Source organism: Ursus maritimus, unplaced genomic scaffold (assembly GCF_017311325.1).
Source record: "Ursus maritimus isolate PB19 unplaced genomic scaffold, ASM1731132v1 scaffold_15, whole genome shotgun sequence".
Classification (NCBI taxonomy): domain Eukaryota; kingdom Metazoa; phylum Chordata; class Mammalia; order Carnivora; family Ursidae; genus Ursus; species Ursus maritimus.
The window spans coordinates 51,844,447-51,870,247 of NW_024423897.1; the positions used below are offsets into that span (position 1 = coordinate 51,844,447).

The 25,801-nt window shown below is 39.7% G+C and overlaps 1 long non-coding RNA gene and 1 other non-coding gene across 3 annotated transcripts in view; one reads left to right on the plus strand and one right to left on the minus strand.

The window, feature by feature from the left end:
• LOC103662232 overlaps nt 1-25,801 on the plus strand; it is a 37,379-nt gene that overhangs the window by 4,030 nt on the left and 7,548 nt on the right. Inside the window, exons 2-3 of one of the 2 annotated variants that reach the window (XR_005834883.1) lie at nt 2,668-2,866; nt 17,348-17,404. This is a non-coding gene — a long non-coding RNA (uncharacterized LOC103662232). The remainder of the gene's footprint in view (nt 1-2,667; nt 2,867-17,347; nt 17,405-25,801) is intronic. The other variant, XR_568381.2, reaches the window with a different exon arrangement.
• LOC121102789 lies at nt 25,612-25,715 on the minus strand. The gene has a single exon (XR_005834912.1). It is a non-coding gene; the product is annotated as a U6 spliceosomal RNA (small nuclear RNA).

The following is a 25,801-nucleotide window of genomic DNA, read 5'->3' on the forward strand; positions in this document are numbered from 1 at the left end:
CTTTGGAAGCATCTGTAAGTGAATCACAAGGCAAATCTTAGAATTTGGGACCAAAGCCCTGCTATCCTCTGTGGAAGTTACTCTCCTTTTTGAGAAACAGCTTTTGGCTGCTACTGGACCTTATTAGAGAATGAATGCTTCTCCATGAGTCACAAGTTACCATGTGACCTGAGCTCACCAATAAATCATGTCAATGGATTGTCACCTTGATAGATGTGATCTGATGAAAATGGCTGTGCCCTTCTGTGATCTTCCAAAAACCTGTAACCCCAGTCCAATCATGACAGAAACATTGGACAAATTACACATACCATTAGAGGGGTGTCCTACAAAATACTTGACTAGTATTATTCAAACTGTCAAGGTCATCAAAAACAGGAAGAGTCTGAGAAATACCACAGTCAAGTCAAGAGGAGCCTAAGGAGGTGGACTGACAGCTAAATGTAAATCTGGTGTCCTGGATGGGATCCTGAAACAAAACAAAACAAAACAAAACAAAACAAAACAAAACAAAACAACTTCCTTAAAAGAAGTCAAGTAAACTATCACCTTAGTTAACAATAATGTATTGGGGCACCTCGGTGGGTCAGTCAGTTGAGCACCCAGTTCTCGGTTTCTGCTCAGGTCATGATCTCAGGGTCATGGGTTTGAGCCCTGGGTCAGACTCCACACTCGGCACAGAGTCTACTTGAGATTCTTTCTCTCCCTTTCCCTCTCCCCCTTAACCCTCCTGTGCTCTCCCTCTCTCTCTCAGACTTTAATCTTAAAAAAAAAATGTATCAATATTGGTTCATTAACTATAATGTACCATACTAATGTAAGATGTTATCAGCAGGGGAAACTGGGTGCAGGGTGTATGGAAACTCTACTATTTTCTCCATTTTTCTATAAATATAAACTATTCCAAAAAATGAAGTCTATTAGATAGAAAAAATCAAATCACCACATCACAAACTTAAACCAAGACTTTCCAAAATAATGAAGAATATCTAGTCACATTGCTCTTATTTTGCACTTTGATAGAAATGTTTAATTTCAGTGTTTCATCTTTAACCTTTTTAAACTTCCTATTGTGTATATGTTTTGTAGTGCACATAATAAACACATACATTTTTAATATTTGCACATTGGAGATGTAAATTTTTACTGACATTACAGGACCAAATTATTAGAAAGCAAGTGTGTTAAACTAAATAATTCAAAAATTAGAGTTTCGTAGAGGAAATCGTGAGATGTAAACCTACGAACTGTGATATAATTACAACTGGCCTATTCTTAGGTCAGGATGAATAAATAATAACAAAAATCTATAATCCTGTGTAAAAGGCTAAATAGTAACATCACCAGAACAATCCCAATTAGTTTCCGGCTTCCCCTTGATTCATTCCTAGTTTGATAACTGAAAGTTATATGATGACATTATAATTTGTAAGCCCTTAGACTTGGTAACTTACATTTTGAATCACCTTGTATTGATATAACTACCTCTTCAGTTGCCTTGCCTAAAATAGTTAATTCATGAAAGACTCAGAGTTCCTTTTCTTAGAAAAAGCCAGCCCTTATTTGTAATAACTTCATGAGGAACAGGGCTGAACCATTTAGAGTGTGTGTTTCTTAGTTTGATTAATGCTCTGTAAGGAACTTAGTGCAAGTTGGATGCATATCCCCCCCCCCATTCAGTACCATAAAATCACATGTTACAGCAAAGTCAGAACACCTCCCATTTTTACTCTGTGGAATTTCCCAATGTCACAGCAATAAAAAAAATAGATTTCAAGTATATTCTGTACATCAATTTCAAAAGTATTAACAGGAAAGGTACTTTTTAGTTTATTCTAGTTTCATAGGTTATGTACCTCTTAAGCTTGAAAGGAAGTATCGTTAGTTTCACTCAGAAATTAACTACTCTAGGAATAGCCAATTTTTATTCGAAAAGTTTTTTTCCAGCATACCCCTTGATTGTGGAATGCTCATTACTTTAAACAGGATTGGGGCGGGGTGGGGGGGTTGCATACCATGTCTTGGCAGTTCTGAAACTCAAAGAAATAACTTTAAATAGAAAAAAATTAAGGGAAATAGTTCATTAGAAAAAATATCTTGCAGCAGTATTAACTTACCTGGAAAGCCCCCAAAACTGTCCCCAAGAGTTTTTCTTGGGAGAAGTATGGGTGATAGTGAAATTTGTTTTATCATGAAAATAAAACTTATATAAGGAGATGACAGAATGATGTTATGCAAAGACTTGGGATTCTGGAAAATGTTAAACGAGTTATTGGCCTCCAGCTAAATAGAATTTCATCCTGAAGAAATCATCCAGGCGGGTGATAATCTTAATTTATTTAGAGAGCTTCTGAAATGAAATTCCATACTCTTACGTACCTTAATATCTGCTATGGACTGAAATGTCTCCCCCATAAATTCATATGTTGAACCCCTAACCCCCAAAGTGACTACATTTGGTGATACAGACTAAACGTTTGTGTTTCCCCCCCGCCCCATTCACATGTTGAAACCCTACTTCACAATATGATGGTATTAGGAGGCAGGCTTTTGGGAGGTAATTAAGATGAATTAAATGAGGTCAGGAAGCTGGAGCCCTCCTGAATGAGATTAGTGCCTTTCTTAGAGTCATGAGAAAGTTTGCTTCCCCTCTCTGCTCTCTGCCAGGTGAGGATACAAGGAGAAGTCAGCAGTATGCAAACCAGAAGAGAACTCTCCCCAGAACCTGACCATACTGGCACCCTGAACTTCGACTTCCAGCCGCCAGAACTGTGAGAAATAAATTTCTGCTGTTTAAGCTGCCCAGTCTGTGGGATTTTCTCAAGGCCGCTTACGCAGCCTAAGCCTTAGCCTTAAGCAAACTAAGGTACCATAAACTACTTCTTTATACTTGCCTCTTAGGACAAGCACATGGGTTCCTTTGGAAAGGTAGCCCATCATTCATACTGCACACTGGAGCTTTAAAAAAGCCAAAGGGGCAAACTGTAAGAGGTTTCCCAAAAAAATTAAGGCAAGGAAGAGATTCTTTGTCACTTCCATGCCATAGCATAGGAAAGCTTCCCCTCCTCAAGTAGTCTGATGTTAGGTTGATGACTCACACATAACCCCATCTTATCTCCATCACGCTAAGAGAGGAAAACATCACCCTGTCATTACTCAAAACTCTCTACTTGTGATAAGGTAGCTTGTCAACCTTACCCTAAAAATCATACGAGCATATTGCTGACAAAGTAACAAGGGCTTTCCGGATCTTCTGGCTAACATTTTGTCTTGTGAATTTTTCTTTTTACTTGGTTTTTAGAAGGACTAGGCTTTCTTCAGAAGATAGGAATGTATAATTTCATCATCATTGCATCATTCCCCAAAACTGTGGCAGCTAGAATCTACCTTAAAATCGTGGTCTTCAAACTGAGGTACCTCTATTTCTTGGGGTATACCAGGGCCCCTTCGTACAGTTATACTGCAAAAGCCCTGGGGCAAAAATACCTTTCAAAGCTATCTCTGGGCATGGAGAGGCTTGTTTTCCTTTCCAGAAACTGCTTGTTCACCATATTCTTACTTTACAAAAACAGAAGACCTCTCTAACCCATCCCAAATCTCACTACAGCGTGTGCCTCAAGGGCTGGGCTGTCCAGTACAGTAGCCACTAGTCCACTGTGGGTATTCGGTACCTGAAATGTCAGCATCAGGGTTTACTGTCTGTATCAAATACTATAGGATTTCAAGGACTTAGGGCCAAAAAACAAGAAGAATGTAAAAGATCTCATTTTCATTTTTTTATATTGACTGTTGAAATGATAGTATTTTGGAAATACAGGTGACTCTTGAACAACACAGAAGCTAGAGGCACCGACCCCCTCCTTCCATCAAAAATTCAAGTATACCCTTTCACTCCCTAAAAAGTTAACTACTAGTAACATACTGTTGGCCAGAAACTTCAGTGATAACATAAATAATCAATTAACACATATTTTGTATGTTATGTGTGTTATATACTATATTCTCATAATAAAGTAAGCCAGAGAAATGAAAATATTAAGAAAATCATAACGAAGAGAAAATACATCCACAGTACTGTACTATATTGATCGAAAAAAATGCCACATTTAAGTGCACCTGTGCAGTTTAAACCTGTGTTGTTCAAGGGCCAAATGAATTGCATTATATACATTATTGATTTCACCTGTTTCTTTTTAATTTTTTAATATGTTACTAGAAAATTTTAGATTACATATGTGGCTCATTATGTTTCTATTGGATGGTGCTATTCCAGAGCATCAAAACAAAGGTACAATTTAAACTATGCTTTTGGACAAGCCTCCCATAGAAGACACCAAAAACTTGCATTCAGGCTTAGTGTCTTTCCTTTTCTTCTCCTAAGAGTGGATATTTTGATATTTCACTGGAGTGTTTTGGCCAATATGTTAATTCAGAGCCCAGAGTGGGGTTATTAGAGTGATGATAACTTCACTCAAAGAAAGCATTGCTCCTGAGGGAGAGTCTTAAGAGACCAAAGCAGAGAGTATGAGTAGGAAAGGTTGGCAGCATCTTATGTCATCCAGGTGACAAACTCATGGCAAGAACGCTATCTTAGAATGAGTGTTTATAAATGAGGTGGTGCTGCCCAGAAACCAGAAGGGGACTTGCTCTCATGACTGGATAATGAATCCTTCTGTAATCTAGGTGGTTTCTAAGTCTTTGTTTTGAACAGATTTGAAGAAGAACCTTAAGTTGGTAGCTGATGATTTAAAATACTTAATGAGGGTCGCCTGGCTGGCTGGTCAGTAGAGCATGCGACTCTTGATCTCTGGGTTGTGAGGTCGAGCCCCACGTTTATACTTAAAAATAAAATCTTCGGGGTGTCTCGGTGGCTGGTCAGTTAAGCATCTACCGTAGGCTCAGCTCATGATCCCAGGGTCCTGGGGTCAAGCCCAATATTGGACTCCCTGCTCAGTGGGGAGCCTGCTTCTTCCTCTCTCTCTGCCCCCTGCTCATGCTCTCTCTTGCTCTCTATCTCAAATAAATAAAATCTTTTTTTAAAAATAAAATTTTTAAAAATAAATAAAATATTCCATGTTCATGGATTGGAAGAACAAATATTGTTAAGATGTCTATGCTACCCAGAGCAATCTATGCATTCAATGCAATCCCTATCAAAATACCATCAACATTTTTCACAGAGCTGAAATAAATAATCCTAAAATTTGTATGGAACCAAAAAAGACCCTGAATAGCCAGAGGAATGTTGAAAAAGAAAACCAAAGCTGGTGGTATCACAAAGCTGGACTTCAAACTCTATTACAAAGCTGTAATCATCAAGACAGTATGGTACTGGCACAAAAACAGACACATAGATCAATGGTACAGAATAGAGAACCAAGAAATGGACCCTCAACTCTCTAGTCAACTAATGTTCAACAAAGCAGGGAAGAATATCCAATGGAAAAAAGACAGTCTCTTCAACAAATGGTGCTGGGAAAATTGGACAGCCACATGCAGAGGATTGAAACTGGCCCATTTTCTTACACCATACACAAAATAAGCTCAAAATGGATGAAAGACCTAAATGTGATACAGGAATCCATCAAAATCCTAGAGAACGCAGGCAGCAACCTCTTTGACCTCAGCCACAGCAACTTCTTGCTAGACATGTCTCTAAAGGCAAGGGAAACAAAAGCAAAAATGAACTATTGAAACTTCACCAAGATAAAAAGCTTTTGCACAGAAAAGGAAACAGTCGACAAAACCAAAAGACAACCTACTGAATGGGAGAAAATATTTGCAAATGTCTTATCAGATAAAGGACTTGTATCCAAAATCTATAAAGAACTTAACAAACTGAACACCCAAAAGACAAATAATCCAGTCAAGAAATGGGCAGAAGACATGAACAGACATTTCTCCAAAGAAGACATACAAATGACCAACAGACACATGAAAAAATGCTCAACATCACTCAGCATCAGGGAAATACAAATCAAAACCACAATGAGATATCACATCACACCAGTCAGAATGACAAAAATTAACAAGTCAGGAAATGACAGATGTTGGCAAGGATACAGAGAAGAGGAACCCTCTTATACTGCTGATGGGGATGCCAGCTGGTACAGCCACCCTGGAAAATGGTATGGAGGTTCTTCAAAAAGTTAAAAATAGAGCAAAGTTAAAAATATGACCCAGCAATTGCACTACTGGGTATTTACCGCAAAGATACAAGTGTAGTGATCTGAAGAGGCATCTGCACCCCAATGTTTGTAGCAGCGATGTCCACAATAGCCAAAATATGGAAAGAGCCCAGATGTCCATCAACAGATGAATGGATAAAGAAGATGTCGTGTATACACACACATACACACACACACACACACACACACACACACACACACTGGAATATTACTCAGCCATCAAAAAGAAGGAAATTTTACCACTTGCAATGATGTGGGTGGAACTAGAGGGTATTATGCTAAGCGAAATAAGGCAATCAGAGAAAGATAATTATATGATCTCACTCATATGTGGAATTTAAGAAACAAAACAGGATCATAGGGGAAGGGAGGGAAAAATAAATAGATGAAATCAAAGAGACAAACCATAAGAGACTCTTAACTATAGGAAACAAACTGAGAGTTATGGAGGGGAGGTGGGTGGGGGGATGGGGTAACTGGGTGATGGGCATTAAGGAGGGCACTTGATGTAATGAGCACTAGATATTATATAAGACCGATGAATCACGGAACTCTACTTCTGAAACTAGTAATACACTATATATTAATTGAATTTAAATTAAAAATAAATATAAATAAATAAAGTTCTTCATGAGAGATTACTATGATACTTTTAGCATGAAATTGAGAAGCTGAAAGAATTGAATGGTTTTGTTATGACAGAAATCCATTTTCATCTATTTATGAAAACGTTGTTTCTCAGTGCTTGTATCTGTAAAACCTGAGATTAGGAATAGAATCGAGATTAAATTCTGTCTCTAACAATAAATAACATTTACCAATAGATTTTGAAAGAGATATATCAATAGAATTTGACTATGTGTAATAATTATCAAACCTTACACCATATTTTAATCAAATATTTACTATTAATAATTGTTAAGTATAGATAAAACTTTCAAATAATTTCAAATAATAAAAGGCTTTCCAACATAAAAATATGCTGCATTAAATAAAGTTCTGTTAAAGGAGAATGGAGTGGAAAGGAGATTCCAGTGGGAAAAAGGAATGATGTAAAATCGTAGTCTTTTTTCATGAACGACAGTGAATTTCTAATAAATATATTATTTAGATTCCATTGGAAACTTGAGTCATGTGATGCTCTTATTTTAAAATGTCGGTAATCATTTATAATACAGTGGAAATCATGTCCTGTAAAACTAAATTTCTAATGGAAAATTTTAGATATCAACTTTCAAATGTGGAAATGGTTTCCATTTTTCAAAACTCTTTTACAGGGGTAGGTGGGCAAAAAATATTCATATGATTGCCTTAGATGGCAACTAGTCAAAACCTCTTCATTTACTATACATGGCAGCTGAGCACCAAAAGTTCTGCTCTTGAACCAGAGCCCAAGACCACCTTCAGTCTCCCACTCAGAGAAGGCCCATGGCGTTCTGTGAGAAAGTCACGTATCTCAGTGATGAGGGGCCTGTAAGCAAGGGGTCATCTCCCTGAAATGTATTTGTTTCAGAAATGTACCAGTGGCCATCTGTCAATGCCACTCCCATCCACCTAAAGCAGCAGTCCCTCTAAATTTTCGAGAATGAGGTAGTCCTACATCTATCACTGCAGCTTTAACTACTGATCTCCCTAACCACGCTGGAAGCACCTGGAGGGAAGTACATTCCATTGTCTTAGTTAGCTTGGGCTGGGCTGCCTTAAAACACAAACAAGGACACCTGGGTGGCGCACCTGGTTGAACATCTGACTCTTGATTTCGGCTCGAACATCTGACTCTTGATTTCGGCTCAGGTCATGATCTCGGGGTTGTGAGATTGACCTTATGCTGGGCTCTGCGCTGGGCGTAGAGCCCGCTTAAGATTCTCTCTCACCCTCTGCCCCTCTGCCTGCCTCATGCACTTACACTCTCTCTTTTTCTCTAAAAAAAACCAAAACAAGAAACAAACAACAAAACACAACCATAGACTGAGAGGCTTAAACAACAGAAATTGCTTTTCTCTCAGCCTGGAAGCTCAAAGTCTCAGATCAGAGTGCCAGCCTGGTTGAGTTCTGGGGAGAGCTCTGTCCCAGGCCTGCTGACCACTGCTTCCTCAATGTGTGTGCTCACAGGGCCTGGGTGATGGGGCCGGAGGGTGGTTTGCTTTGGTGTCTCTCCCTCTTCTTATAAGGACACTAAGCATATTGGATCAAGGCCCTAGTCTTATGACCTCATTTAATCTTAATTACTTCCATAGATGCCCTGTCTCCAAATACAGTTACATTATAGGGGCTTCAGCATATGAACTTAAGTTGGACACAAGCGTTCAGTTCCTTACACTCATAAATCTTTATATACCTTGTTCCTAACCCAGTGGATGGTACCGGTGATCACTCACAAATTTTGTTGAATGAATTTAGTATTAATTCCTTATATCAGTATCACAGTGGCAATGTAGATAGCAAAGGGAAAAGGAGATACGACTTTGAACAAGTCAGTTAACTTCGCTGAGCCTCAGTTTCGTTAGATATAAAATCTAGATAGTCATTCTTATAGGTCTGTTATGAGGATTAGAAGGGAGGCATGTGGAGGGCCGGGAATAGTGCTTGTGAAATAACAGTGCTATCTAATACGTTTGCGTGGCACTTTAGAGTTTGTGAAGCGCCTTTGCATGCACCATTCCCCCAAGTCAAGACCTGAATGTCTCAGACACCTCTGGCACCAAGCCTAGTGATCTTTTCACTCTACCAGCTGAGCCAAGACCTTATGAAAAGTATTAATTTACAATAACCTTGGACTTCACAAGGTCATAATTTCTGTTTTGTGGGATGAAGTAGTTCATTGAACTGGTCTTGGTCTAGTCCCCCGTGTAATCAAGAAGCCAGGTTAAGAAATCTATCTGGGGGGTGCCTGGGTGGCTCAGTCTTTAAGCATCTGCCTTCGGCCCAGGGCGTGATCCCGGCGTTCTGGGATCGAGCCCCACATCAGGCTCCTCTGCTCAGAGCCTGCTTCTTCCTCTCCCACTCCCCCTGCTTGTGTTCCCTCTCTCGCTGGCTGTCTCTCTGTCAAGTAAATAAAATAAAATCTTAAAAAAAAAAAGAAATCTATCTGGTAGGGAGAGAGAAATATTAGGTGTTTTAACAGCTATTTTCTTGCAAAATTAATCCGTTACTTGCAGTTTCCTTAAATAAATTATTTTTGAGAATATTTATAGCCTTGGGGCTCCTGGCTAGTTGAGTCAGTAGAGCATGCATGTGACTTGTTATCTCGGGGTAGTGAGTCAAGCCCCACATAGGGTGTAGGGCTACTTAAAAATATGTGTGTATGTATTTATAGCCAAAGCTTTGTGGCTAAGTCCATTCATGGACACTAGGTGGCAGCATAAGAACCTCTCCTGGACCAGTTCCTGACCACCCAATAGGGGACCCCCAACATTTATTTGCAGCCTGAACATTTGTAGCAAAGAGTTGGATGAAGAAAACGGAGAGAGATGTTCTTCCTTTTCTAGGTAGAGCCTATACGTTTTCTTTCTAAGGGGTTGTACTACTGTAACTAGCGTAGAGAAACAAGGTTCTCACGGAAAACAGCAGCTAGCATGGATCAAGTCAGGACGCCATCTGAGTCCCAGTGCTGACACTTAACAGCTGGTTTTCCTGGAGAAGGTCTGTTTCCTGCCCTGTGCGCCTCCCTTGGGATTGCTAAATCGTGTATGAGAATTGCCACTTGCTACAATTAAAAACCAAGGTTCTTTCCGGGGGGCTCCTGCCTTGCATCAGCCCTGGGTCTCTGCTCCTCTGGCCCCTACAGAACCTTTATCAACTCCAGGATCACTCTCAAACATTTATAAAGGACTTTGACACCAGATATCATCATTTCAACATTCCCTCAGACCAACGGACAAACGACTGAAACTACAGCTCAGAGTGGCCTCCCCACCCATGGTGTTTATCTTCTCTTTAGCAACCTTGTCCAATGGTACACCCTAGACCTGTCATCATCTGGAAGTAAACCCCCTTAAATTCGTCGACCTCACACTCCCCTCTCTGTCAGAAGTCACGGCTCCTTCCCCCCTCTCCTCCTCGCTCATCAGTCTCAGTGGGACTTCCAGCCCCTTCATTCCTCCTTTTCTCCCTGTTTATCAGTTCCCCCTTCTCTACCCACAGAGCTCCCTTCTCCTCTTGCTTCTGTGTTTACAGTGAGCAGCTACTCACTCATCAACTCCTACAACCCCCCATTCCCCACCCCTCCAGTGCCGCCATCCCTCCAGCCCCCCACCTGGACCAGAGTGGCCCTTCCAGGCAATGCAGAGCACCTAGCAGGGAGAGCACAGAGAACTGAATTACTACTGATGAAGAGCTGTGCAACCCTGAGCACGTTATTAACCCCTCTGAGCACCAGACTTGGGCATATTAAAGGGATGAGAACAGCTATTCATAGAATTAAGAGAGGTAACAGGTGAAACAAGGGAGTTTTTTTGAAAAATATTTTCATGCTTTTTTCTTTAGCATCTTCTACATCTGTGATCTTTCCCTGTATCCAGAGGTAGCTACCCAGAGGGCACATGGATGAAAGGATGGGTCTGGTGGCAGGGTGTAATTTACTTCTAAAATAGGTAATTGAGGGGCACTGAGTGGCTCAGTCAGCAAAGCGTCTGCCTTCACCTCGGGCCATGATTCCAGGATCCTGGGATTGAGTCCCATGTCAGGCTCCCTGCTCAGAGGGGAGTCTTCTTTTCCCTCTCCCTCTGCTGCTCCCTGTGCCCCCTGCTCGTGCTCTCTCTCTCTCTCATTCAAATAAATTAATAAAATCTTTGAAAAAGTTAAAAAATAAAATAGACAATTGAGAGGCAAACCTGAAGGCCCAAGGGAAGTAGGACTTGGAGATTATGCCAAAATACAGGTTGAGAAGACAATAGGAAAGAGCCGGGCGTACCTGCCCCTTATTCACCCACCATCCGTGAGGAGGACCCTGAGAACATCAAGCCCTCAGAGGAAATGGGCGAGGACAGGAGAGGAGCTCAGTTTGGTGCTTTTCAAGAGCCCAACACTCACTCAAGCAGAAAAACACAAAAGCTAGGTGGAGCTGGGGACCTGGAAGGGAAATCCATAGCATATATTAAGTCCTTTAGTCCTCAACTCACTCCTCAAAACCATTATTACCCACATGAAAACACCACCACAAGCCTATTATTGGCCCCATTTCACAGAACAGGAAAGTGAGTGACAGTCAGGATTCTAACCCAGGTCAGCTAACCTCAAAGGCCGTGCCCTCAACTATCCTACTGCAGCCTTTCAATAAACATCAGTTCCCTACTCTCACCCAACCCCCACTCTGTTAAATGTCAGAGCTAAGAAGCCCTGTCAGAAAATCACCATGGGTTTCATGCTATTGCTGTTTAAGGTCTAAAGTCTGCTGGGCCTCAGTTCTGCTTCATCACCTGCTGTTTGTTCTTGGTCCCCGTCCTTCCCCAAGTCCTGCTGTGGCCCCTAAGCTCTCCTCATACCCTGCTGTGACTCACAGAGAAAACCATCACCATTAAAGGTGGACTCTCGGGGTGCCTGGGTGGCATAGTCGGTTAAGCATCCCACTCTTGATTGCCTCGGGTCTGATCTCAGGGTTGTAAGATCGAGACCTGTGCCAGGCTCAATGCTCAACGGGGAATCTGCTTGGATTCTCTCTCCTTCTGCCTCCCCCCTCTAAAATAAATGAATCTTAAAAAAAAAAAAAAAAAAAAAAAAAAGAGGCAGACTCTCACAGCTTCTCTCCTTCACTCCACTAACTTATCATCAAGAGCACCCTCTCACCCTCCTTTCCAGCCAGTTTCCAAGGAAGATGTGTCTGTCTGTCTGTCCTCCTGTCTCATACTGTTCCCTCTCTTGTCCTTTCACCTCCTCCAGGATTTCCACTAAGGGTCTCTTTCCAATGTCTCCAACCTCCCCACTCTGCCAGGTTCTTTGTCTCAGCCTATGAACAAACTAGGGTCTTCCCTTCATGTCTCCCCATCCATAATTCATCTAGACATCAGGAACTTCCAAATGTAGTCCCGGAACTCCTTCTAAGTAGTGATGAAATTTCACTAATTCATGAAAAAAAATGGGAAAAAGTAAGGATAAAAAGGAGTTTCTCAGTAAGCTAAGATAATTAAATTTAAGCAATTTTCTTTCATTCTAACATTTTGGCTTTTTTTTTTAAGTGTTTAGTTACTCTTTGTATGCTGCCTTTCGAAAGTGTGAAGACTGCATGCACAAGAAAAAAAATCCCCTTTGCTGTGTTAAGACATTGAGCTTTGGGGCGTTCTTCGTTCTTGTACATTACCTAGCCCAGTCGTTCTCAAAGGTGTTGTCTTTTGCCTATCTCTACATTCTTTACATTCGTAAAAACTATTAAGAACAGCCTTTGAGGTGTAGGGTATAATGATTCAACACTTGAAAACCTTACTCAGTGCTGATCAAGTGTTCTCTTCATCTCCTTTATCTGTTTCACCCATCCCCCACCCGCCTCCCCTCTGGCAACCACCAGTTTGTTCTCTGTGTTCTTGACACTGTGGCGTCTGAGACCTTGCAGGCGCAGGCTAGCTTATCTCGAGAGATAACAAACTACTCCCTTGGGAGCTCACCTTTCACATGCAAACTAACCAATCCAAAGTCCCTACCATGCCCCCAACCTTTATCAGGCTTTCATAGGGCTCTTATTCCCCAATCCTAATCACCCCAGGGCCAAATAGTGGACAACACAGGACAGCCCCTACACCCTAGAGCCTACTGAATTTATTCAAACTAACCAATCCTAAACTTGCTTACCCTGACTCACCTGTTCCTTTATGTGATAAACACATAAAACCTATGCTCTCCCTTCTCTCCTGCCTCCTGACTGACTCTGGTGCTTCCCCTGTGGCCGTTGTCTGGCAAGGCACGCCTCCTACTCTTGGGAACAAACTATTCCTTCAATGACAGTCATCTTGTGATCTGTGGGCCTCACCATACCCCAATGATAATAAAACCTACATTTTAACCCAGGACCTCAATGAGCTTTTGTTTATGTAGGTTCAGTAGACTGATATTTACTGTTTTAGATATTAAGATTGATAGATTTTAAAAATAGATACTGGGGCACCTGGGTGGCGCAGTCGTTAAGCGTCTGCCTTTGGCTCAGGGCGTGATCCCGGTGTTATGGGATTGAGCCCCACATCAGGCTCCTCCGCTATGAGCCTGCTTCTTCCTCTCCCACTCCCCCTGCTTGTGTTCCCTCTCTCGCTGGCTGTCTCTATCTCTGTCAAATAAATAAAATAAAATCTTAAAAAAAAAAGCTAAAATATGTACTAATTCTTTTGAAAAATAAACCCATGATACATTAGCATATCATCTTAATGAAGAATAACTCTATTTTCCAAAAAATATGGTGAGAAGAATAGCATTGGTTCAGTGTTTGCAAATCTCTGTAATGTCTGGCTTAAGAGAAGGGAAGTGGATTTTCAGGTCTGCTTCTGCGTTCAAACAGCTACAATAACGCACTCTGGAAAACCCCACAATACACTAATGAGAGATTGAGAATGAAAAAGGCAAATAACATTTTGGTATTTAAAAACTGATCTTGAAATTGATTTTGACTTCATAGACCCACTGAAGGGGTCGCCAGGCCACATTTTGAGAATGCTGACCTAAACAATCTTCATTAATACAGACAAGGGTTGGGCGCCTGGGTGGCTCAGTCAGTTAACAGCTGCCTTCAGCTCAGGTCATGATCTCAGGGTCCTGACACTGAGCCCCGCATTGGGCTCCCTGCTCAGTGGGAAGCCTGCTTCTCCCTCTGCCCCTCCCCCCTGCTCATTTCCCCTCTCTCTCAAATGAAAAAATAAAATCTTTTTAAAAAAAATACAGATAAGTGTTTAAGCTCCTGGAATTTGCACACTAAAATGGAATTTATTGATTAAAAAGTTCAAATTAAAATTGTCCTCTACATTTTTTATGGTCATAGCCTTTTTAAAAATTTTTATACAGTTTTTTTTTAATGATTTATTTATTTGAGAGAGAAGGAGAGAAAGTCGGGGGGAGGGGCAGAGGGAGAGGGAGAGTCTTAAGCAGACTCCATGCTGAGCGTTTATCTCATGACCCTGAGATCACAACCTGAGCCAAAATGAAGAGTCAGGCACTTAACTGACAGAGCCACCCAGGTGTCACTATGGTCATAGCCTTAATGCAGGTCTTCAAGAAAGCGGAACATTATATTTGATTTAGGAGTTGTGTTGGTCTGCTAGGCTGCCGTAGCAAAATGCCACAGGCTAGGTAGCTCAAACCAGAGAAATTTGTTTTCTCACGAGACTGAAAGTCCAATATCAAGGTGACGTCAGGGTTGGTTTCTGGTGAGAGCTCTCTTCCTGGCTTGCAGATGGTGTCTCCTCACATGGCCTTTCCTCTGCACACGAGGAGAGAGAGCAAGAGAAAGAGAGAGAGGGAGAGAGGGAGCACTCTGGTGTCTCTTCTATACCTTATAAGGCCACCAGTCCTATTGATCAGGGCCCCACCCTTATAACTTCATTTAATCTTAATTATCTCTGTAAAGGCCCCCATCTGCAAACACAGTTACATTCGGGGTAAGGCTTCAATCTATGAATTTTGGAGAGAACACAGTTCAATCCATGACAGAAGGTGAAGACCCAGAAGAACGAATATGAGAGGGAAAATAAATGAAGCAAGGAAGGAGGTGATGAGAAGTGATATAATGTGTTACCATGCTGGCGACCTCTCCATTAAAAAAACTTAAAAAAAAAAAGGCCAGTTAATGCTTGCTTGGCACGTTGGAGGCCTCCAGAAGGGCTGCAAGAAAGACCTGCATCTCAGGGTATTCCATGGGAGGAAGACATTGCCCACCTGACTCCCCCAGCCCCACCTCCTGTTTCCTATCCACAGAAAGCTGATTCACCCACAGTGCTGGGTAACATCATCCAGCCCCTCTGTGGCCACTTGGGAGGCTAGAGTACATTCTGCACTGCATAGCATTTCATCCAAGCCCAGAAGCAGGGCTCCGAGCCATAGAGCTTGTTAGACATCAAGCCTAGGCCTTCAACTCAGACTTCAGCCACCGTGACACATGCAGCAAAAGTGCTGGAAGGAGCACAGTCTAGGAGGTGAGTGGTGCCTTTAGAAGGAAGGAGGCCGGTGAGGCAGTCAGAGGGTGTCTGATAGAGTCATCATTTGGCTATGTAGAAGGTTCAGAATTACTTCGGCTCTGAGTACAGACATGGCCATTCTAAAGTGCCAATATTTCCTGATAGGAGCATAACCCATAGAGGACATTGGGAAAGTATATTTTGATAGTCATATAAACAATAATCCCATCATAAATGAAATGTAATGACAATATTTAATAAACGAACACTATAATCCATCCAATTTGTACATCGACAGATGAGTCTTAACTTATAACAAATAGCCTCTAACAAATGTTTGATATTCACCATATCCAACTCCTAATGAGATTTAATACACTATATGATTCAGATTTGCTCAAAAGCCAGTAGAGTATAATTTACTGTAGTTTATTCTTCCAATGAAACGTGTGAAGTCTATCAAATCACTGAGCGAAGTGTGAGAGCTCAAGATACATTCAGGCAGTCAAATTGAGTTATCTTATCACATCCAGGTAATTGTTAACTGAAAATGACATTGGGAAATACCTTGAGAAGGGAGCAGGCATGGGTTATGCTTCCTACAAAACCATTACGCCCTTGTTATTTTAAAGAACAAAAATATGTGGGCTCTAGTGACACTAGATAACAAGGAATGCCCTGGCTGCCTGCTAAAGAGTCTTAACTATTGAACTGTGGAACACCTTTATTTCCACTGAATCTCTTTTGAGTTTTCAAATTACTTATTCCTGTGGTATTCATTGTTCATTTCAAGGTTTATCACATGATTTGTCATGGATGTATGTGTGTGTGTGTTTTATGTTTAGGGAGCGGTTATTTCAAGTGGCTTATGGAAAAGCAGACATGGCCAGTGGACAATATTAAAACTCTCCAAGGGACTGAAAACACATATACATTGTCACCTCTGAAATCAACTAGAGTTCATCACAGAGCAGACAGCGATAGCCAAGCAGCCCTGTATTTGGCACGGCCAGAGGAACAGCATTCCCAATGGCTTTAACAGCTATAGAACATTATCTTCAAGTCCCATGTAGTGAGGCAGGTGATGAAGACAACAGTTCTGGTGGCCAGAAGTCACACAAAACTCTGGGATGAACATGAAGTGTATCATGTCTCCTTAATTAGAAATCCGTTCTTTTACCGGTACCTAAGCACCCATGACTTCCAAATGTCAATCTCCAGCCCCATCTTCTCTACCAAGTTCCAGACTATGTGTTCACTGTGACACCTCGAAATCCTCATGCTTCACATTGAATCTATTGCAAACCTTCCTTTGCTTTTCTATTTCCTATCTTAGTTAATATCAAATCCACTTATTAAGTTAGACATTTCTTTCATCCCGTATCACATCTTTCATGGTAGGCACTATGGATACAACAGTTAATACAGTCATGTCCCTTTCCTTATGAATTTTATATTCTACTAGTGAAATGAACAATAGCTAATATGTGCATGCATGTATGTGTGTGTGTGTGTGTGTGTGTGTGTGTGTGTTAGTGATGAGTTCTATGGGGAAAAAAAGGCAGAGTAAGGGGTCGTGAGTTATAGGATATGCCATTTTACATAGGCTATCAAAAAAGGCTTCATTGTATTAACTCCCTCTCTTCTTTGCCTCCTATCTCCAATTAATCCTCTCACTGGTCTCCCTGTCTCTGCATCTCTGCTCTATCTCTTTCCATTTGCCATGCTTCCATCTGCGTCATTCTTTTTTTTTTTTTTAAGATTTTATATTTAAGTAATCTCTACACCCAGGGTGGGGCTTGAACCCACAACCCCAAGATCAAGAGTCACATGCTCTCCTGACTGAGCCAGCCAGGCACCCCCCAAATCATTCTTTTAAAATTCAAATGACTGTTCCGCATTGTTTATTATTGATGTGACGTTCTAGGTTCTTCACAAATTTGGTCCACCCGGCTTTTTAAACTATAACTTCTACCACTCTCCAGTTGCCTGTGAGAATTAATTTCTCCATTTCCATTGGCTCCAAATGTAGATAGGTATAAAACAGTTTTATCAGTATTTGTTTTCCATTAGTCTCTCCATTAGAATGTGATCTCCTTGGATAAAGACTGGCCCGGTTCCTGGCACACGGTAAGTAAGAAGTAAATATTTGCTTCGTTCATTTGAAATTAAAAAAATATTTTTCTTGAAATTTAATTTCCTCTTGTTCCTTTAATGGAAGTTAGCTCTGGCAGCATTTCAAAGTGTCTGATTGTTACTAGATTATCCAATGCTTTATGATTGTTGCTCTTGGAGACATCCCAGCAGAGTGACATTATCTAGACCACCAGGTGATAGAAAATTTGTTCCCCAGGTCTCATAATTATTTCCAGTGAATCCTTCCCAAAATTTGGTTTTGTGAACTTCATCAGCTCTGTGCCTGCTCTGAAATTTTTGACAAATGAGAGGGTGGAGGTTGACAGAGCCCATGCGTCTGGAATGCTCTCATCTCTCTGATGCTATGTAGAACAGGGTAATGCCCCAAGTGGTGACTTGGCTGAGGCAACTCTTAAGTCAAGGCTTTTGTTGTTGACTATGAATTCCCCATAACCCAGTAGTGAACAGTGGTTAAAAAACAAACAAAAAACAAAAAACCCAATGCAAAACAAAACAAAAAACTCTTGCTTTACTGTAATTCTGGTGATAGCACTAGAGGAAAGTTCAAACCCAAGTTTAGTTAATCATTCATGCAGCAGCTCACCGTCTTCTAGAGATCACAGTGACACCAAAAATAGAACTGGGGGGCGCTGGCTGGCTTGGGAGGTGAAGCCTACAACTCTTGATCTCAGGATTGTAAGTTCAAGCCCCACATTGGGTGCAGAGATTACTTTTAAAAAAAATCTTAAAACAAAAACAGAACTCAGATCTTCTGACTTCCACTCTGTATTTATTTTAAAAAGCAAATCTCTACAAGAATTATTTGGATAAAATATAAATGACCCTAACTGTTATGACTTTGGGATACTAGGGTGAAAACTACATAAATTAAGTGGGAATTTCAGTTATTTGTACACAAAACTGCTATATCAGTCTCATTTCTGTCCAACAAAATAAGCATTTAAAAATAAATTTTAATAAATATAATTTACCCTATAAACAAATTAAGCTTTAAATATTTGAATGATTCTTCAGTTATGTAGATAGCAATTATTGATTTTAGCAAGAGGAAGAAGATTCTCTTAACTTAAGCACATAGTGGAGAACTGCCAATAGAGGGGAGATATATTTTTGGCTCAGGGCTGTGAGCGTTAGAATATATCTCTTCAGCTCAATGTAGGTGTTGGATAAATGATGCATTTAGAACCTTTCAAGGGCACAAAACTACCTCAGTTAACTTACTAGATTATTTTTCTTATTCCGCTTTCCACTAAGGGGGAAAAAACCTCTTGCAGAAGGTAATATTTTCTAATTAAAGAATAGTTTAATCTCTCTCTGATTGTGTAAAAGAAATATATTTTCTTACCAAAGAACAGAATTTGAAAATAAGAGCTTAATATTTGTTAGGATAGAAAACAGTTCTATGTTTCCATTTACTTTTTTTTTTTCTTGGCAACATTTTCAAGCAGAGTTTGTATTAAGAAGAGAGGAGGTTTAGTATAATAAGAAAAGTACAGGATTTGAGTCATGTCTCTTCTCCTGCAGGTAACAGATGTCATATATTCTGTATAATCCAGTTTGACAAATAAGCCTTTCACCAAAGAACCACTAAAAATATTCTTTCATATGATATTTCCCAACAAGTGTATTGTAAATGAGTTCCCTGCTTCATAATGTGCTACTAAGAGCACAGATATTGGAATTCTTACTACAATCTATTACAAACCCTTGTAGAGTTGCTGAGGGAAGGATTAGGAAGAACCAGAGAAAGATCACTGTGTTGAAAATAGTCCTTTACAACATCAAGAATGTGACAAGACAACCCATAGAATGAGAGAAAATATTTGCAAATGGTATATTTGATAAGGGACTCATATCCAGAATACGTAAAGAACTCTTTCACTTCCACAATAAAAAGCACCCACATTTTTAAAAATGGGCAAAAGATTTGAATAGACATTTCTCCAAAGAGGATAACAAATGACCATTAAGTACATAAAGAGATGTTTAACATCATTAGTCATTAGGGAAATGTGAGCACAAGTAAAAAACCACAATGAGACACAATTTCACAGTTGTGAAATTTCACAACCTTCTAGGATGACTAAAATCAAGAAGACAGACAATAACAAATGTTGGCAAGGATGTGGAGAAATTTGAATATTCATACATGGCTGGCGGGAAATGTAAAATAGTGCATCTACTTTGGAAAAGCATTTTGGCAGTTCTTCAAGATATTGAAAAGATCGTATAACCCAACAATTCCACTCCTAGGTGCGTATCCAAGAGAACTGAAACCATGTTCACACAAAAAACTTGTACACAGATGTTCATAGCAGCATAGTTAAAAAGTAGAAACAATTTAAATGTTCACTGACTGATAAATAGATGAATAAAATGTAGTATGTCCATACAATGGATTAATGTCTGCCAATAAAAAGTAACAAAGTACTGATACATATTAAAACATGGATAATCCTTGAAAACATGATGTTACAGGAAGAAGCCAGTCACAAAAGGTCACACAATGTATGATTCCATTTATATGAAAAGTCTGGAATAGGCAAAACTATTGAGACAGGAAGTGGATTCCTGGTTGCCAGAGGCTGAGAGGATGAATTTCCTTTTGTGATAATAAAATGTTCTGACATTAGATAGTGATGATAATTTTACAACTTTGTGAATATACTAGAATATGCTGAATTGTACACTTTAAAACGTAAACTTAATGTTGCATAAATAACTCAACGTTGTAATCTAAAACAGTCTTTAAAATGTTCAAAATGGGAAAATATTTTATAAATATAATTTGTTTTAATAGTATTGTCATTGGTGGGGCACCTGGGTGGCTCAGTCAGTTAAGCATCTGCCTTCGGCTCAGGTCATGATCCCAGGGTCCTGGGATTGAGCCCTGTATCGGGCTCCCTGCTCAGCAGTGAGTCTGCCTCTCTCTCTCCATCTACCTCTCCCACAGCTCATGCTCTCTCTCTCTTGCTCACTTTCGCTCTCTCAAATAAATAAATAAAATCTTTTTTAAAAATAGTATTGTAATTGGTAATAGGAGCCCAGAATAAATATGTACAAAAAATTGGTGAAGGCCTCCTATTACCTACTTGCTTAATGACAGGTTCAGCACCAGGGACAGCTCCCACGCATAGGATCTGCTTTTATTTTTCCCCTTTTTAAAAAAATTTTTGTTATGTTAGTCACCATACAGTACATCATGAGTTTCTGGTGTAGTGTTCCATGATTCATCATTTGCGTATAACATCCAGTGCTCCATGCAATACGTGCCCTCCTTAATACCCACCACAGGGCTAGCCCATCCCCCCCACACTCCTCTCCTCTAAAACCCTTGGTTTGTTTCCCAGAGTCCATAGTCTCTCATGGTTCTCTGCTTTCAGAGGTACCATTCAAAAGGCTACCCAGGTCCTACAGTTTTCTAAAAGTAACCTCCCTATTGTGCTTTTCTTCTTTTTAACACTGTCATGTATTATGGCAGACATGATTGCCTTTATGTATACATTTTGTGAGCATTCAATCAGGAAATGAAAGATCTGCTACACTACTTCATTAGCGCAGTTAGCAAAATATATTGATGGATTGTTACGTGCCAGTACTCAGTCAGCATGAGCTCTTAGACAAGTCACTTGCCTCTATTAACTTCAATTCCTTATCCAAAACTTGCCAACAATTACACATGCGATAAACTAAGCCAATATTTGTGAAATAACTCAATACGGCTTGTATTCATGAAAGGTACTTTCATTACTGAATTCTTTAACAAGTCATCCTATTGCATTATCAAGCAATTTATTATATTCTGGGAGCATATAGTCTCCCATGATGTTAGAAGCCCACACTACTGTCCTGGATATACTCAGGTTATTCTGTCAACAGCCTTCATGGCAAGAACTGTCTTCTTAAGCATGCTTCAGATGCACACACATTTCTAAGACATAATCTTGGATCTGGCCTGAAAATGGGCTCTTTTCTAAGGATGAGGTATAAATGAAAAGCTATGCATCTAATCTTTCACCTTTCTAAATTTAATCCAAAGATGAATTTCAGCACATAACTGCAGATGTGTGTCCACTACACATATTTCTATGTGATCAATCCTGTCATAACAGAATTCAAACCCCATATAACACTGTTATAAAGGAATTCTATAAGATTTAACACTTCAAAATAAGAAATTATACAGAAATTTCCACAAATGTTTGAACAGCAAAATTGTGTTGGATCACATAACTTCATGTTTTCATCTGTATGACTACATTGGAGTAGGTGGGCAAAATACTCTACTAAAAATGTAACAAAATGTGTATGGTTCCATTTCACTGTTTTCCATTCTTACTCAAATGGTTCCATTGTAGTTGCCATTTACCAATCTTACTCATGTTTAAATATCAAAATAGCTAACACAGGATGCTTAACTCTGCCAAATTCCGTAAAGCCAGATGCAGCTTCCTTAAGAAGAAAAAAATAATTATTGATTTTTAAAAGGAACAGAGTGGAAGGCAGCCATTTGCTATCTCAATGTCCACTCTTTCCTTTGCGCTGGCTTAAGTAAAAATGTTGTGTAAGAGGTCAGAGTACATTTTCATCAGAGCCCTGGGGTTCATTAACACAACAGTTGTAAATAACACTTCTCTTCCTGAGGAAAGAAAGTGCGTCCATCTGAGTAGGCACAAACAGCAACCCCTAACACTCTGAGAAGTTGGGAGATGGATCTTGAGTCCAAATGTTTCAAAAAGCAAAAGCTTCCCATTTCTATTCCATAATGATTCTCTAATCCTTACCTGTTCCTTCGGTGATCATTGCTTTCTTCAACAATAAGCCCATCTGAAAGATAGCTGTTCTTCTCTCGTGGTGCCCAGCATCTCAGCAGTCTGCTGCTTTTCCTTAACAATTTCCCCAACTTGCCTGTCTGTCCTTTGCTGTTTGTTCTGTATTCATCTGTTCTCTGTGTTCCCCCTATTTCCTGCTATTGGTTTATTAGCTATACTTCTACATTGTAGTCTTTAGAGGCTGTGCTAATGCATACAACAAATCTCCTTAGCTTACCAAGTCTACTTTAAATCATATTTGAATGTTATGTAATAACCTTATAACAGTATGCTTCCATTTTCCCCTTCCATCCTTTGTGCTATTGTTGTCATACATTTTGCTTCTGCATAAGTTATAAAACCCACAACATGTTATTTTGGCTTTACATAGTTGAATTTTTTTTTTAAAGATTTTCTTTTTTTTTTTTTTAAAGATTTTATTTATTTATTCGACAGAGATAGAGACAGCCAGCGAGAGAGGGAGCACAAGCAGGGGGAGTGGGAGAGGAATAAGCAGGCTCATAGCGGAGGAGCCTGATGTGGGGCTCGAACCCAGAACACCGGGATCACGCCCTGAGCCGAAGGCAGACGCTTAACCGCTGTGCCACCCAGGCGCCCCTAGTTGAATTTTTTTTAATGAAAATAAAATACTTTCATGTTTACCCACATATTTACCACTTCTTGTGTTTTCCATTCCCTTGTGTAGTTCCAAGATTTCATCTGGTTTTATTTTTCTTCCGCTTAAAGAATTCCTTTAACATTATTTCAGCGATGTTCCATTACAAAGTCTCTCAGCTTTTGTGTTAAAAAGCCTTTATTTCACCTTAAGTTGAACATTTTAAAGTTTTATTTATTTAAATAATCTCTACACCCCATGTGGGGCTTGAACTCATGACCCCAAGATCAAGAGTCACATGCTCCTCAGCCAGGCAGCCCTTAAGTTGAACATCTTAAAGGAGATTTTTGCTGGATATAGAACCCTATGTTGACTGTATTTAATTTTTTCATCCTGCAATTTAAAGATGCCATACCACCGTCTTCTGACTTGCATCATTTCTGAAAAGAAATCTGCTTTCATTCTTATCTTTGTTCCTCTATACATCACATGCCTTGTTTTTCTGGATGATGTTAAGATCTTCTCTTTAACAGTGTTTTTCAGCAGTTTAATCGTAATGTGTTTTGATGTGATTTTCTGTGTATGTTTATCCTCCTTGGGGTTCATTACAGTTTGTAGATCTATGGGTTCATAGTTTTTATTAAATTTGGAATTTTTTCAGCCATTATTTTTTCAGACATTTTTCTGCCTTCCTCTCCTCCCCTCCCACTAAATCACAGTTCTTTGGGATGAAATTACACATACAATAAACCAGTTGATATTATCTCCAGGTCACTGAAGCCTTGTTTATTTTTTTCCATCTTTTTTTTCCTATGTTACCGATTGAACTGTTTGTATTGCTACATCTTCAAGTTCGCTGGTCTTTTCTTTTTCCATGTCTCAGCTGCAGTGAATCCCATCCAATGTGTTTTGTTTTGTTTTGTTTTCATTTCAGCTCTTTTAATTTTTATCTCTGGAAATTCCATTTGGTTCTTTTTATATCTTCACTCTCTCTCTCCATTCTATTCATAGTAAATATTCTTGAATATATTGAGTCTATTTGTAATAGATATTTCAAAGTTTTGTGTACTAATTCTACCATCTCTGTCATTGATGGATCTTTTCCTATTGACTCTTTTTTTTCTCCAGGTTATGGGTCACATTTTCCTGATTCTTGGCATGTCTAGGAATTTTTTATTGGATGCTGAATATTGAGCCGTTAGGTTAAGTATCTGAACTTTGCTATCTTTCTTTAAAGAGCATTAGCTTTGTTCTGGAAGCAGTGAAGCTACTGGAAGATCAGATGGGTTCAATCTTTTCATGGCTTTTAGAAAAACTATTTAAGAGTGGGTCTGCAGTAGCCTCTGTCCTGAGCTAGTTTAGCCCTACTACTAAGGTGTGACCCTCTGGGTTTCTTAAATAGTCAATTTGGAAGGTGATTCTCTAGAAAGCATAATGTTGGAAGATCCTTGTCTTGACCTTGGGAAGAGAATCACAAAATTCTCTCTCCACTATGGTAAAGTTTGAGACCAAAGAGTTTTTGGGAGGGAAGACAGAATGTGAGGTTGACTGCAGGTGCACTGAAGGACCAAACACATGGCTGGATGTTAGGAAACAGAATGCTCTTGTAAAGAAAAGTGGCTGTCAGAGAGTCTATCAATCACAAGGTCAGGATTCAGTGTGACAATTGATTCTCTCTGTATACAAGGATTTAATAGCTTTCTGGCCTGCCACGTAGATGATGCTGAACTTCCTGCTCTCTTGATATACAATGGTACGCAGTATGTTAATCTAACTGTGTATCTCCTTGGGACCATCAATCTACAAATAGGAACTTGGAGGCAGTATTACAATTTTGAAGAGGTTGTCCTCCATCACATGTCTTTGCTTACATTCCTAAACTTTATAAACATCTTAAAGTGGTTTTATGCAGAGAGATTCTTTTCCAGTTAATATTTGAAGACGTCTGTTTTCTTTCATCCATTTGAAAATGCCTTTGGTTACAACTTTTTATTACTGCCTCTAATTCTACATAAAAACTGACACTGAGGGGTGCCTGGGTGGCACAGCAGTTAAGCGTCTGCCTTTGGCTCAGGGCGTGATCCCGGCATTACGGGATCGAGCCCCACATCAGGCTCCTCTGCTGTGAGCCTGCTTCTTCCTCTCCCACTCCCCCTGCTTGTGTTCCCTCTCTCGCTGGCTGTCTCTCTCTCTGTCAAATAAATAAATAAAATCTTTAAAAAAAAAAACTGACACTGAAAGTCTCATTATCTGGAGGTGGCTTAGGGGTACAGTAAGGAAGATGGTTTGGAACCATTTGAAACTATTTCACTGTATTTATTGATTTACTTATTTTTCCTGAGCTGGAGTAAGGAACTCTGGGTAAACAGTAAGTAACTATGGGTACAGCACCAGTAATATCCATTTAATACGGTACTTACTTCTTCCCACATGGATTTTCAGCTTCGTGACTGAGGTCATTGGGATAAGGGTTTAAGTCTGACTGCTTTCGTTATTGTGATTTTCATTACATCGTGCAGCATATTTACACATTTCTTTAGGTCTTGATGATCATTAACTTGCAAGAAATATTTCCTCTTCTCTGTATTTATTATAGTTTTTATTATTGAAGTATAGTTGACATACAATGTCATATTAGTTTCAGGTGTACAACATAGTGATTCAACAATTCCATACATTACCCAATGTTCACTACAATAAGTATAGTTACCATCAGTCACCATACAACATTATGACAATAGTATTGACTATATAAAAATATGGAACATTTCAGGAATTTGCATGTCATCCGCATGCAGGGGTCACACTAATCTTCTCTGTATTGTTCCAATTTTAGTATATGTGCTTGCAGAAGCACATGCTTTTTTTAAGCCAAAACTGCCCTTGGCTTAGTTTAGCTGTATTGTTAACCTTTGAGATGCAGATAAGTTTAATGTCTCCAAT